Source organism: Lepisma saccharinum, chromosome 8 (assembly GCF_977018435.1).
Source record: "Lepisma saccharinum chromosome 8, izLepSacc3.1, whole genome shotgun sequence".
Taxonomy (NCBI): Eukaryota; Metazoa; Arthropoda; class Insecta; order Zygentoma; family Lepismatidae; genus Lepisma; species Lepisma saccharinum.
In genome coordinates, this window is record NC_139236.1 from 58818648 (window position 1) to 58833893 (window position 15246).

Here is a 15246-nt window from a genome sequence, read left to right on the forward strand (position 1 = left end):
TGAGAGGGAAAGAGTGAAAGGAAAGATAGGGAGAGGAAGAAAGTGGAAGTAAAAATAGAGGGGGAAGAGAGTGGATGGAAAGGTAGAAAGTGAGAGAGAGTGTAAAAGAGCGATGGATAGCAAGACTGAGGTAGGAAAAGATAAAAAGAGATAACTATCTACCCGAAATTGTCAACGCTCGAACAACAATTTTCCGAATTGTGTCATTTCGAACAGTTAAAGCGGATACACAAACACAGCCATTGTGAGAAAGTAGATAGAATACACAGGCGAACCAGCTTTAAAGATTTCCGTTGAGTTCACAGAAGCTTTCAAGTGAAAAAAGAAATTGTAGACTGGTCCTCCCTGGGAAATCACTTAAACTTACAACACTGCCTCTATCTACCGAAAGAAATGGCGGGGATAAAAAGGGACTGGCAACTCTGTCTTTTCGGAGGACCTTGACTCCACGCCAAGACTAGCGAGACTGGAATCTCGCTGATTTCTACGATATTTAAACAACACGTGTAAAAAAAACTTTCATAGAGACCTTTGGCAAAGTTTCAAAGTGGACAGAGAGAACTGAAAGGAACCTTCATGTTCAGTCTCACGCAGCTTTTGTAATCTGTAACAAACGGAAGAACACAGCATTGTTTAAGCCATTATCGAGCAAAGTTGATAAAGAAGTTAGAGACCAGCGACTCTTAACTTACTGTGACACCATGGGGTGCAAAGCTCACTGACCAAAGGTTGACTCATTCTGTCTCGGGAATGGAGCTTGACGTTTGTCTAAACAGCATACAAAAATGTGTGTTTGGGCTAAAAGAGCATTTAGTTATGTGGTTTTACTCGTTTCCTGTCGAGACGGTTAAGGAGACAAACTTGTAGATAGGGGGCCATTTGCCCCCTGTCTCCTCCGAGACGTCTAAACCTCACAATAAATGGTGAATAAACGTAATCGTAAATTCCGATCGCCTCAATTGATCTCTAAAATCAAGCAATCACCCTCTAGAAATAAATTACCAGTAAGTCTGCCAACAAGATTCACGCCGTGCGATCCTCTGAACCTCTGGCGAAGAAAGCTGGGTAAAACTATCAAAGCCGGGAATCCGATTTCTTCAAATTTACAGGAGAAAGTACTTACGGAATTGAGTTTGTGTGTAATTTCGGAAGTTTGTATTAGTGTTTTGTCGCATTTTTCAATGTATTTGGGCGGTAATTCATGTTTTTTTTCTATAATAATGTCTTTCCGATGCACGAAAGCTGTTACTTGCATTTCCATCCATGTACTTGAACCGGATGTTGCGAGCGTCTGAAGACGTAATCCCCGGTAAGTGTTTCCAAACACACAGTTCTTTCACTATATTGCCCAACCTAAAGCAACCTAACCTAACCTAACCTTACCGTGATGATGCGTGGGGCTATCGTGAATGGTTTTTGGGGCTATTCGTGGATGGTTATACGATCCAGAATGGTTTTTCGGGCTATGCGTGAATGGTTTTTGGGGCTATGCGGAATGGTTTTTGCGGGAATGGTTTTTGGGGATATTCGTGGATGGTCATACTATCCCGAATGGTTTTTCGGTTTTGGGGGTTATGCGTGAATGGTTTTTGGGGCTATGCGGGAATGGTTTTCGGGGCTATGCGGGAAGTTTTCTGTTAAGAATGTTGAAACACTGCTTTGCGTTTGAAACACAACGCTAGTCAAGATTTGCCCGCCATTCTTCGTGTTCAGGAAGCGAGAAAAGAACGATCAATAATTACTCGATATGTCGAAAATAGATACTAATTTCGTCAAAAAAAAAAAGCAAAATTCCTTGTTAAACAATCTTTCCCAATGCAGAATAAGTAAGTACGAATGTAAACAATTACAGAATAAACGAGTTACAGAGGATTCCTGGCTTTGATAGTTTTACCGAAAGATGAATTAGAAATAAAATGACAATGGAATGGAATAATACTCGATTCTAGCATAGACGTATACAGCAGCAGATATTACGTGGAAAGATATGCATAGCTGATAAACTAGAATTTATTATACAAGTTCATCGGTAACACATTTAATTTTCCAAAATTTCTTCACACTTATACTATTATCACTAGGTGGCACTCACTCTCATTTCTCCCCTTAAGACTCTCTTCTCTACACATATTTACCATCTTTGTTCAGATTTCTCACAGGAAAGCTCCCAGTTGTTTTCTTTGCGCTTCCATCTGGCTTTTCTCTGCTTGCAATTTTAGAATATTTACTAATATCTCTTTATTTCCTAATTCTCTACAGTTCATTTTTCTTGGAATCCAGTTAAAGAGCAATTTTGTGTTTTAATTTATCTATATTTTTCTTCGCTCTTGTGGTGACAATCAAGGTGAATGATAGGTTAAATTGATGACGGGGCACTCGCATTCTCATATCTGACAGGAGTATCACGTGAAGGTTGATTACAATTGGCGACGATGATGAGAAGAAATTGGCTACGAAATATGGAGGCTGGAAGACATGTTCAACATTTAGATAGTTGTTCCCGATGAGAGAAAATTTGGCAGGTCTAGTGAGTCCAAAAATTAAGATTCCTTTTTGCGTCACTCTACGTGTATATATGGTCATAACAACCTTTCTAGTCAACAGTTTCAACAATAGTTCAAGACAGTCTGCATACCAGCACAGTGTACCTTTACATTTACTTCTGTCAATATCAAGACCGGCACTCCATATATACGTTGGCTATATCGGAAGTCGACCACTCAGTCCACTTGGCCACCTATACATTTTATATTCACTTAAAGTCCGCGTGAAACTTATTTTCTTTTCCTGGAAGATCACAAACCGTCAACAGTACCTATGTTACTTCTCCCAAGGGATGGACATAGGACAGTGACGTGCGGTGACGTCGACACTTGGGGTAGCAGTCAGTGGCGTGCTCAAGGGGGGGTTGGTGTGAGTCACACCCCTCCTAACTTTAGGGCCAGTATTCCTTCAAAAAAGAAGAATGTCAATAACAGGAAAAGATTGCAAAATTATGAATGAGTACTAGAAAAAAGTACACGTAACCCCCACCCACATTCGAAAATAAAAAACTATTTGATTTGACTCTAAGCCAGAGATCCTGGGTTCGAATCTCGGATTGGCCATTTGTGTTCTTTGTGTGTTTTCCTTCATCTATGTTGTGCCAAAGGTGGCGGAAAAGCGAAGTAAAATAAACCAATTTGAGCAATCAATCAATGATTTGATTTCATTTTTGTTACTTAGCGTCGCTTTTTTGTCACATTTGGTTAATTGTGAAGATGATACGATGAAACTGATTAAGGGACGAGCACAGGGAACACCCATGCCAGGGTCGGGGTTCGAACCCGGAACGCCTGGTGTCGTAGCGCGCTGTGATAACCACTCCCCCGCGCTTGGTTGATTTGGTGACAGGAAACAAAACACAACACACTTTTTTGTAGTTTCTTCAATGATATTCATTTGACTTTTTGAGTTCTGAGATACATTTTTCATTCCAAATTATTTCATTATTCACTGCAACACATAGGACAAGAATGCGCACTCATCACGGGTTCGAATCCTGGCCTGGATTGTTCATATGAGGTCCCTTCACCAATTTCATCATATCATCACTCAATCCTCATTTTCGCGATAACCAAATGTGGCAGAAAAGCGAAGTAAAATAAACCAAACCAACAACAATATGAACACGCGTTCTCTTGCCCAAATAAATACAGCCGTATTTATGACTGTTACAGGCCAATATATTAGTATATTTAAATAAAACACTACTAAAACGAGAGTCAGAGAGAGCCTGAGCACATATTTGTAATTTAATCATTATATATTCCATATTTGAAAAAGAAAAAAAGAAAGAAAGCATAACATTATTGTCTGCACATAACACGTTCCTATTTTATAAATAATAAAACTACATCCCATATTATACATACACACATATTGTACAACGTGTAAAAGGTTGTGTAAATACAGAGAACATAAGTACTGCAGAAAATTTTACCCTGTGTTCTTTAGAGGATTTACAAAAAAATTATGAGAAACCAATCCCCTATCTGTCCTATAGGAGATAGACTGGGGGACCTGAAAGCCTGGGCTTTCAACCATTGCAGCGGGGGGCGTGGGGGCAAGGGAACTAGAGGTAGAAATCTTCCTTTTCCTTGGGCCGGCCGTTTCTACCTGGAAACTGGCCTGGCTGAAGAAGAGCGAGCTAGGGTATCCAGCCTGCTTTGCCCGCGGAGAACACCGATGGACGAGAAGTGCGTGGAAAAGAAAGTGTTGCGTATGAGCTGTGGTGGCTTTAACAAGACAATAAATATTGTGATTTGAATATAATTCGAGATGTGAGATTGATTGATCTATCTCTGCTAGACTAGCTACTCCTCAGTGCACGTCACTGACATAGGAACATAGTTGCTACGGTGTTGCTACATTTTCGTGCTTCATCCGCCCCCTTCCCTTCCCCCTCGTGCCTTCCATCGACGTCACCATGCGATTATGATGAAGCTAACAGTGTGAATGATTCCCAGCGCAACCGCCAGCAGCTCTTCTCCGGTGTTTCCGGCCGACCTTGGCGAGGCCTTTCCGGAGCTGCGGGCTCGCTGTTGCGCGGGGAATCATGCGCCCTGTACTCGTGTTTCTGTGCACTGGAGGAGAGTGTAAAATTGTATCTCGTCTTTCTCTTCTTCACACTTTGTACATTCTTCACAACCTAACACACTCGCTTTAGGCAAGATGCTAAGAAGAGAGGTTGAGAAGACAAGAGACCGCGACTTGACTCAGTGGCTACTTCCAACTTCGTCATAAGTCAGCGCGAACATCGTTAAGCCGTGTTATGTTCGTTTACGGGAGGGGAGAGCCTAACCACGTTAATCACCTTCAGACGTAGTAGGTAAGGGGGAAACACTAAGTGGTCAGTGCACGAGGTAGATAGCGAAAATTTATGCGCCGGGCCAAAATGCGATCGCACCTCCGCGTCGATACATGGAGGAGAAATCTTCTCCTCTTCCTTTATTTATTGGGTAACCTCGGTACCCTGACCTCATAACAACACGTTGCTCGGTCGCTTCCTTCCACATAATGTTCCCGCTGGACTGGGCTTAATTTAGCTTCTGCGATCTCCTCCCCCTCCCCTCCAGCGTTTAATGTAAAGGCTGCGTGGGTGTACATGTCAGATGCTTTATTTTACTTCGCGTTTTGTGCTACTATTGGCTAATTTGCGAAGAGTGAAGACATGATGAAATTGATGAATGGACGCTCTCAAACATCCATGCCCAGGTCGGGATTCGAACCCGGGACCCCCTGGCGTCGTAGCGCTATATATCAGTTAAATATACCTTTCATTAGAAATAAGGCTGCGATTGGTATTTATTTATTTATTTTGTTTGTTTCACTTCGCATTATTGCCACTTTTGGCTAATCGCGAAGATGAGGATGAGTGATGTTATGATGAAATTGATGAAGGGACACAGACAAAGAACACCCATGCCCAGGCAGGGATTCAAACCCGGGAATCTAGCGTCACAGCGCACTGTGAAAACCACTCCGCCTCGGATGCTGGGCAATTGCCTACGAATAAGTAAAATACAATGTTTCTACAGCATATTTAATTGAATAAATTATATTAATGACTTTTATATTGAATCTAATAGCTGCTTGTATGCGGACTAAAGTAAATTATAAAACAAATGTATAGTTTGGCTATGAACGTCTCAAATCGAGGAAATTCTGTGCGAGTGAAGAGTTACATCCAAGGCGAACTGAGGGGGCAAATACTGGGGGGGCATTACCTAGAATAAATAAGTATGCATAATCCACATTGTTGCAGAAAAACTATGTTCACAGAACACGAACACCATCTCTCACTCGATACACGCACAGAGTAGTTGTGGTGCTATCAGTAGGATGTCGGACTGACAAGCGCGAGACCCACGTTCGATTACCGGGTGGGTGATTTCAGTCGTGATTTCTTTCTCGCAATGTGCCTGCATGTAGCGGCTCTGAGGTTCACCCAGCCTCTAATGAGTTTGTATCTAGGGAAAATCCTGTGGGTAATGGCGGCGGGAGCGTGTTGCTGATCACATCACCTCCACAAATAGCCGAATGAATATGTGGGTCCCTATCACAAATGCATTCACGGTATGTTTACCGTACATAAACACACACACACACCAGCATATGTATTTGAAAATCTTATGTACTTTCCAGTATAGGGTGTGTATAAAACACCAGATGCAGCCACTGGCCTTCCATCCTTTCCAAATCAAATCCAAGAACTGAGCATTTTTCTTCTTGTTGAAGGCTATTTTTCCTATCGTGGAATTCAGAATATCACCATATTTTGTAATGATACTTATGGAGAAAAGTCTTGCTCAACATCAGAATATCCACGATAAATACACATGTCTGGCAACAGTGGAACTACTAACTCCCCGAACCCATTGTCCACCAAACCCCAAAGTAGTTTCGCCAATGAGATGAACGACATAGGGTTTAGAATACGTTATTGATTGCGACACAAAAATGCGCCAACTTATTCCATTTTTCATTAAACCTGCGTCTCCTGTTGCAATATAATTAAAATCTGAGTTCCTTTGTTCCGTTCTCCCTGCCACAACAATGCATCTTGAAATATCAGGAACTTGATTTTGCACAATATCAATGCCCTATCCTGTAGCGTGTCCTCGGCCAGATTATAAAAATATAAAAATATGCCTCTTGATTGAATTTTTGCGCTTCTTTTCATTTCTACTCTACCTACATACGGATATGTTCTAGCATAATAAGGGGGAGTAATAGAGAGGTGGGAGGAAGAAACGGACAGATTTAGATGAGGAAAATGACACGCACACACAGAGAAAAAGGTTGACACACATAGCTGCGAAAAGTTATCATAAAAGAAGGAAAGTGAAACTGATAGATGGAAAGTGAGAGAGGGTGTAAAATGTTTGAATTGCAAATGTTCAATATTTTAGGACAGAGAGATAGGAAATGTGTTTCATTTCACATTCACATTACTTGGGTTTCTCTCAGTGGAACAAAAAGATTGTTAAGACTTCTTTGTTTTCCTCGCCAGAGAGGGTGGAAACAGGCAAGAAGGTAACGAAGAAGAGAAAGATAGTGCGAAATAGAGTGTTCGTGGTGTGTGTGTGTGTGTGTGTGTGTGTGTGTGTGTGTGTAAGAAAATGAGAGGCAAAACGTGAGACAGAAATAGAACAGACAGAGGGAGAGAGAGACACACACACACAGGAAAAGGCAGAGGAGAGAAAGAGCAAAAGAGAGCAGATAGAGAGGGAGAGAGAGAAAATAGAGAGGGAGAGAGAGCAGATAGAGAGGAAGAGAGACAGAAAAAGAGAGAGAGAGAGAGAGAGCAGACAGAGGGAGATATATATATATATATATATATATATATATATATATATATATATATTGTTGTAATCCCGTTTTACCTGGGATCTGAGGTCACAGGGAAGTTTCATTTAAACATTTAGGTAGAGCTAATAATATCTGTTGGCTGAACCTGCTCCGTTAGGAGGGTAGAGATATGGAAAGATGGTGTAAAGGTTATTCACGCTTGTTCATACCTGGTAGGTGTGTGTGATGTCTTGTCCTGATGCTTCTCGCAGACCGAATCGTGAAAGTTGCCAAGGTTCTATCCAGCGACCCTCAGCTCACCAGACCGAGCGATCCCTTGCGACTTCTAGCATGCTAGGCAGCGGTAACTCCGTGTTCCATCGTCGGAGTTCAGCAGTGTAATGTGTTGTAAAGTATTAGACTAATTATCCATGTAGCGTCGATGAGTGTCAAGTTCTAATAGAGAGCGAGCTCCGGGTAGGAGCTTGCTTTTATAATCTCAGGCGTCGAAAGGTTGTTAAACCTTTCGAACACGATGGATCTTGTTTAGATCCACGCGTTTGCCTTCCAGTTCCTTGTTTAACGGAAGTTACAAGTTAGCGCATTCTTGGGATCACTCGCTGGTCGGACAAGTTCAGGAAATAAACAAGTGTGAATATTAACATGACGATGTTTTCTCGGTTTAATAATCTCCATATCTCTACATTCCCCTTGTTGAGATAATCGAACCAATCAGTGATGGTCGACTACCTTCCTCCGGAGTAGGTTATATTTAAAAATTATTATTTATTAACATATCAAACTCGTAAAAAAACAATACAGCAAGCCAATCACTAGAAGAATCACATCACCATAAAAAAAAAATTGAAATCACCAGAATAGTCATATCATCAAAAATAACGTAGCACCAAACACCGTTGAGAAAAATAGAAAAACACGTAGAGAAAAAAATGAAAACTGTAGGTCATAGCCTCTTATAAACTCAAAAGGTACGAGCACAATAACTAAGTTCTGAGGCATGGGTATAAATAATTACATAAGTGTGACACTGAACTAGTTTTGATTGAACGAACGATGACAACACGATAATACAAAAAAAACCACATGTCAGCACAGTGTGAAGAAACGCCGGGAACCGCACGCGGTTGTATTTACTGTTTGCTGAGTTCAAAGTACACTCGGCATAACACATGATGCTGGGCGGAGCCTTGAGGTAAGTTACCATGGCAACGCTGTAAACTGCATGTCGCCATAGGCTGGACGTTCTTTGCAGTTGAAGATAACAAAAACACAAAAGAAAGAGACGTATCTCTAATTCAGTATGGGTAGCACCCATGGGCACAAACTTTGGCACTGTAAAGGACATGCGTGTGTACTAATTGCGTGTGCCTTACGGTAGTTGAAGTAGCTGAGCACCGGAACACTTTGAGCCGATGAAAAATAACATATGCATCATATGACGTCAGGAAACAAGAGCAGGATGCACTCAGTGGGAGAGGCCTTGGCGATGTAGGTCGCCGTGACGTCAGGGAAGTTGAGTCTGGAAGTCAAGTTTGCGATGGCGCTTCGGGGCAAGAAACGTCCTGAGTAAGGCGCTCCAGTTCTGGGTCGCGGTCTGGGAGATGGGAAAAATCAGCCATGGGGTCCAGACGGGAACGGGTCCTTGTTGGTGCTGGAACTCCACAAGATCGTCGTCGTTCTCTGCGATGAGCCTAGGTCTGTCGCTCGATGGTACAAGCCGGTGGTCGTCATGGGTCCGGTAACATCCGTGGCGATGAGAATGAAACAAGCGCAAAAAGGGAAAAATTAGGAAAAAGCAAAAGGTAGTGGAGCAGATTTACAATAAATGATGACGGTTTATAAAATCAATTGAAAAAGGACTTTCAGTTAAAACTGGTGAATTATTTTGGGGGGGAGGGGAGGTAATATCTAATTTGAATGACGGCGAAGGGGCGTTATTACTGATATGACGTAGAGTTTTTAAGGGGGCCTGTTTATGATTAACAGGTTTACCTGAAGAAAAGTTCGCCGGGGCAACGGGGGGGGAGTAGGTGGAATAATTCCATGTTGTAAGGAAAGTTCGCCGGGGCGCAACGGGGGGGGGGGAGTTAAAATAGTCGGCTTAGCCAGGAATGATATGAGAAAAAAAAGGAGAATTCAGCGATAATAGAACGAACTAAGTGATTACGAGACATTTCCTTCTGTAATATGTGTAAATGTCGTTTATAAAAATAGTTGCAAGAATTTTACGTGTCTTGTGGTCAAAGGATTAAGCGCCTTTGATTCGCTGCTAATAAAAAAAATTGAAAAAGAAGTGAAAAAGAGTAAGTAATAGATTTGTGTAATAGTTCATTGAAAAATAGAGTAGGTTTTAATTGCATGGGATATGAGCTATACCATGTTGTATGCTATCAATATTTGAACTATAAAATTAAAGAGAGAGAGTGGGAACATTTGCCTATATTTATTATATGCTTTGTTAACATATTTAGTGCATTGCAGCTTTCAAAGAAGCAGTTCGCGTTACACCTGAGCGTAAATAAAAAAAAAATTGCTATGGCCAAAAAGCCAAAAGTTCAAGCAAGTTCTCCGCAGTTCATTTGTTCTTTAAATCATTGATCTTGTTCTATCTTAGTTCATTCTTTCTTTATTTCTGAGTACTTTTTTCTTCATTTGAGCGTATATGTACCAGCAAATGGGGAAAAAAAATATTTGCTAGTTAGAATCATAAACACACTAAGTACTTATTAGTCAAATCAGCTAAGTGATATGTTCTGACTATTACTATGCGTTTGATCGCAAATTATAAAATAACATTAAAATATCAGTAAAAATAAATTATTAGGCAAGAGATTTATTATAAATGTTCCGACAATTGAGATAGCATTCTGTAATCCTGAGCTTGTTAAAAATAAAAATTAGTTCGTTCTAACGCAGAAATGCAGTGCGAGCACGAGAAGTGGAAAGAGGGGGCAGGGGAGTCGATGAGCGTGAGAAAATGCTGGATCATGGGATGTTAGCATGTGCAATGTACGCAACGAGAAGGCTAAAGAGAGTGATAACGGAGTGGAGTGTTAATGAATGTTAGTGGGGTTTTCATGGCACTAGTCGTAGCGGGCTTTGAGTCTAGAAATAGTAATAGTGTCAGTCTTTTGTTTACTCCTGCCGTCGATGAAAGTGATTTCATAGGAATTCTCGTTAACTTTGCGAAGAATAGTTCCAGGACGCAAAGGCTTTTGACACGCCTGGAGTTGGAGTAGCATCTAGAATCCATACATGTTGTCCTGGTGAGTACTGTATTTGCCTTGAAGTGCGGTCTGCGTACTTTTTCTGCTGTTCGTAACGCTTGTGTAAGTTGTCATGTGCGGTCTTACGTATGGAGGTCAGGAGTTCTAGTCTCTGTGCGTTCGTCTGGGAAACATTGTCGGGGTTCGAAGGAAGGACTGCGTCAGCTAAGATCCTTGGGTTGTAGCCAAATAAAGTAAAATACGGGCTCTGGAGGGATCCAGAATGGATTGTAACGTTGTGGCTGAACGCTGCGCTAGCTAAATAGTCACACCATGAAGCTTTTTTCTCTAATACAAAAACTCTCATAACTTTCTTCAAGTAACTAAATGAACTTTCAACTAATCTATTCGTGAAATGGGCACCAGTATCTACATATTTTAGTGTACGCCTGTAATATTAGCTAACTCTCGTAAGAGTAAACTTGAATTGGGTGTTGAACGATCTAAATAGATCGTTTCCGGGATGCCATGGACTAAAAAGACTTTCTCAACTAGGGCTGTTGCTATGTTTTGTGCATCGTGATTAGCCAAAGGAGCTGTAATTACATACCTTGTACAACTATCAACTACCGATAGGAAATATTTGTATTTGTGCGTTTTTGAAGAGACTAAAGGACCACATACGTCAATATGAATTCGTTGGAAAGGAATTTGGGCTGGTTGAAATGTTTGCAGCGTATGCGGTTTAGAACCTTGTGGTTTCTTTGAAATCTGACAAGGGATGCAATGTCGAACCTTATCGTACACAAATTTCTTCATATTAGGGAAAAAGTAACGCATAAGCATTAAATTATATGTCTTCTGAGCACCTTGGTGACTTCCGTTCATTTTGTGTGCATGAATAAGATCGAAAACTTGATTTCTTAATGCATGGGGAATACAAAGTCTATCCCTATTACCAGTTTTGATTTCATTAGTCTTGTATAAGACTCCATTTTTGAGTACATAAGAATACGAAAGCTTTTCTAGTTTAGGATTACTAGGTTTGTCTTTGTTTTCTAATACGTCAATAATGTCTCTGAAATAGGGGTCTTTACGTTGTTCTGAACTAATATCAAAATCTGCTGCTTGTGCATGAAATACTTGATGAAAAAATAAGTCATCATCATCATCATCATCTTTCTTGTCATGATTAGTCTTTTCTATAGGGTTGTCTTTGGGAATTACAGGTGACTGAGTGTTTACTGTATCATTGGGAAGGACTACTGGATGCTGGCTCATAAGGGAAGCAGATGGTGTAAAAAGTACAGGCTTATGGGTATTAGGTGTCGTAGTGGTAATGTTCAAATTGATATAAGTCTTGGATCGTGGACTTAACTGAACTGTGTTTGAAAGGGTAGCCTTTCCCTCATACACATTTGCATTTTCAATTTGAGTGAATATGTCATGGGACAGCTGGTGAGTCTTGTACTTTGATCTTAAAATACTATAATTTGGAGTACGTCCTAAATGATAAAGAGTTATTGTGTTGTCTTTTAACGACATTTCGCACCTCTGCGTTCGTAAAAAGTCATTTCCTAAAAGGGGAGGGACGTTAGTTGAATCTACTATTCTAAATGGGTGCGAATATTTACGCTTTCCAATTATGATAGGAAGAACTACAATTTCAGACACACTCAGTTTCGATCCAGACACACCTTGGATTGTGGATTGTACCTTGTATGTTTTTCTTTCAGTAGGAAGAAGATGGGAGGGATATATTGAGATTTGGGAACCCACGTCAATAAGTAAATCTACCTGTTCCCCTTGTATGCTACTATTGATAAAGTATAGGCCATTTCTCTCAATTATAGGAACTTTATCTAATCTGCTATTATCTTCGATTTCGTTCCTGCAAGTCGAAGATGATTTTAGTTTAAACCACTGTCTCGTTGTGGCTTGTAAAAGCAGTTGTCGCTCTCGTGATTATAACGACCACAAAACTTACAGGCTGATGTATTTGCTTCGTCGCGATTACCCTGATCTCGACGTTGAAACCTCTTGTTACTATTACCTCTGAATTGGCCTCGAGAGTTCGACCTATAATTACCTCTGTGATTAGCTCTATGATTATTATTATTCCTGTAGGAAGAGGAGTTATTATTCCCCTTGTTGAAACCTCTATTCATGTCATGTGCGTTTTGATTAGCCGTTTTCGCCAATTCCAACACATTTGAGCAAAAATTGAAAAGAGAAGTTGCGTTCATCTGTTCGGTTGAATGCAAAGCTAAGTTCGACATTTGTGACGAAAGTTTATTTATCTCATCACCAGAGGCGGCATTTTGAGCGTGTTCCACTGTGGCTACGGCTGGTGTCGCATCGCAGCGGACACTATCAGAACTCGGTACATGATACATTCCTTGATACATTGCGTGGGAGTTATTGGGAGCGGGATTGGATTGTAGACTTTGGACTTGATGAGTCGATGGTGGGAGAAAAGGAGATGGATACTGGTTGTATGGTACAAACTGCTGACTCGGGTTCAATGGATTACTTGGGAGGGGGGAGTAGACCTGTGCATGCGAACAGCTGTGAAGTGGTGACGGGGTGAATGTCTGGGGTAGGCTTGCCTGTGCAATTGCCTGATCTATTTCCAATTTCTCCTCCAACATACGTGAATTAATTAATGACTGCTGGCGTTCGAAATTCTGTAGGTGGGCAATTAATTCTTCTGTTTTGGCGAAATGCTTGTTGGTTAAACAGCCAATGTATTTGGCTCGCAGTCCCGTGATGATGTAAGAGAGAGTTTGTTCTTCAGTGGCGTTCGGGAAGTATTGCTGGACTAATGCCTTTTTAGCAATAACATAGGTATGGATGGGTTCACTAATCATTTGTTTCTTTGCAAGTATTATGTGTACAGGATCCGCTGATAGGTACGATCCCTTGAATAGCGTACCTAGCTCGTCTTTGATATGGGTATATGTCAAGTCTACAAAATTGGGTCGTTTCTGTATGTCATGAAAATAAGTTAAAGCGGTGTCCGTCAAAAATAAAGGTAACATCTCTTTACGCTTAGCTTCCGTCCATCCTGCGGCGTGTGCTACATTTTGAAACTTAAGGAAAAATGAGTCAATGTCCTTAGGGTCATTTCCGCTAAATGGTGCCGGGTACAACGCAGTTGGGATTGGGGTGGCCATGTTAGTGGTGGAAATTTCTACAGCTACGTTACCAGAACTATTAACAGTGTTAGAGGGAGTTGAAACGGGAGCTGGAGTACTTGCTAAGGGTTGGGGTCGGTTTCTGTCGGGTGTTTCTAGTCCAAGGACAAATTGAGGGTAATTTCTATTAGCAGACCTTAACCGTGTTAGTGGAGGGGAGGGAATTGGGGATAAAGGACGTGAATTTATTGGATTTGCCGTGATTGCAGTTGCTAACTCTATGATTTGGTCGAGGGAGGAATCTAGGTGTTCGTGCAACGCTATCTGTGACGTATTCATAAACGAAGGTTCGTCGTGCTGACCAAAGAACAAATGAAAGTATGGGTATACAGTTATTTATGTCATTAATATATCGTTGGTCAAATAAGTATAAGCAAGTGTTCTCATTCCTGTGTGAATGATGCTTGAATACATGTTATGCAGAAGAACTAGATTTTTGTTGAAAAAGGGGGGGGGCTCGGCATAAAAGAAAAAGAGGGGTTGTCGTTTTCCATCGGGTAATACACAAAATTGTCACTGGGTCTGACGCATCTTAAGCGTACTGTGGGAGTATGAATTGGAATTACTAAAAATTTACTTTAAAAATGCTCCCAAAGTGGGAGGGAGGGGTGGGAGAGAATAATTTAATGTAAAGCAATTCGTACAGGAGGGTACTTAATTGCAAAAAAGGGCCTGAAGCACCTCCACCATGTTGTAATCCCGTTTTACCTGGGATCTGAGGGCACAGGGAAGTTTCATTTAAACATTTAGGTAGAGCTAATAATATCTGTTGGCTGAACCTGCTCCGTTAGGAGGGTAGAGATATGGAAAGATGGTGTAAAGGTTATTCACGCTTGTTCATACCTGGTAGGTGTGTGTGATGTCTTGTCCTGATGCTTCTCGCAAACCGAATCGTGAAAGTTGCCAAGGTTCTATCCAGCGACCCTCAGCTCACCAGACCGAGCGATCCCTTGCGACTTCTAGCATGCTAGGCAGCGGTAACTCCGTGTTCCATCGTCGGAGTTCAGCAGTGTAATGTGTTGTAAAGTATTAGACTAATTATCCATGTAGCGTCGATGAGTGTCAAGTTCTAATAGAGAGCGAGCTCCGGGTAGGAGCTTGCTTTTATAATCTCAGGCGTCGAAAGGTTGTTAAACCTTTCGAACACGATGGATCTTGTTTAGATCCACGCGTTTGCCTTCCAGTTCCTTGTTTAACGGAAGTTACAAGTTAGCGCATTCTTGGGATCACTCGCTGGTCGGACAAGTTCAGGAAATAAACAAGTGTGAATATTAACATGACGATGTTTTCTCGGTTTAATAATCTCCATATCTCTACAATATATAGATAGATAGATAGATAGATAGATAGATAGATACTGAAAAGAGAGAGAGAGAGAGAGCAGACAGAGAGGAACACAGAAAGAGGGATCAAAGGGAGAAATAGGAAAGAGAGATAGATAATAATGAAAAAGGGGGAAGATAAATACAGAGAGAGAGAGGGGAGAGAGA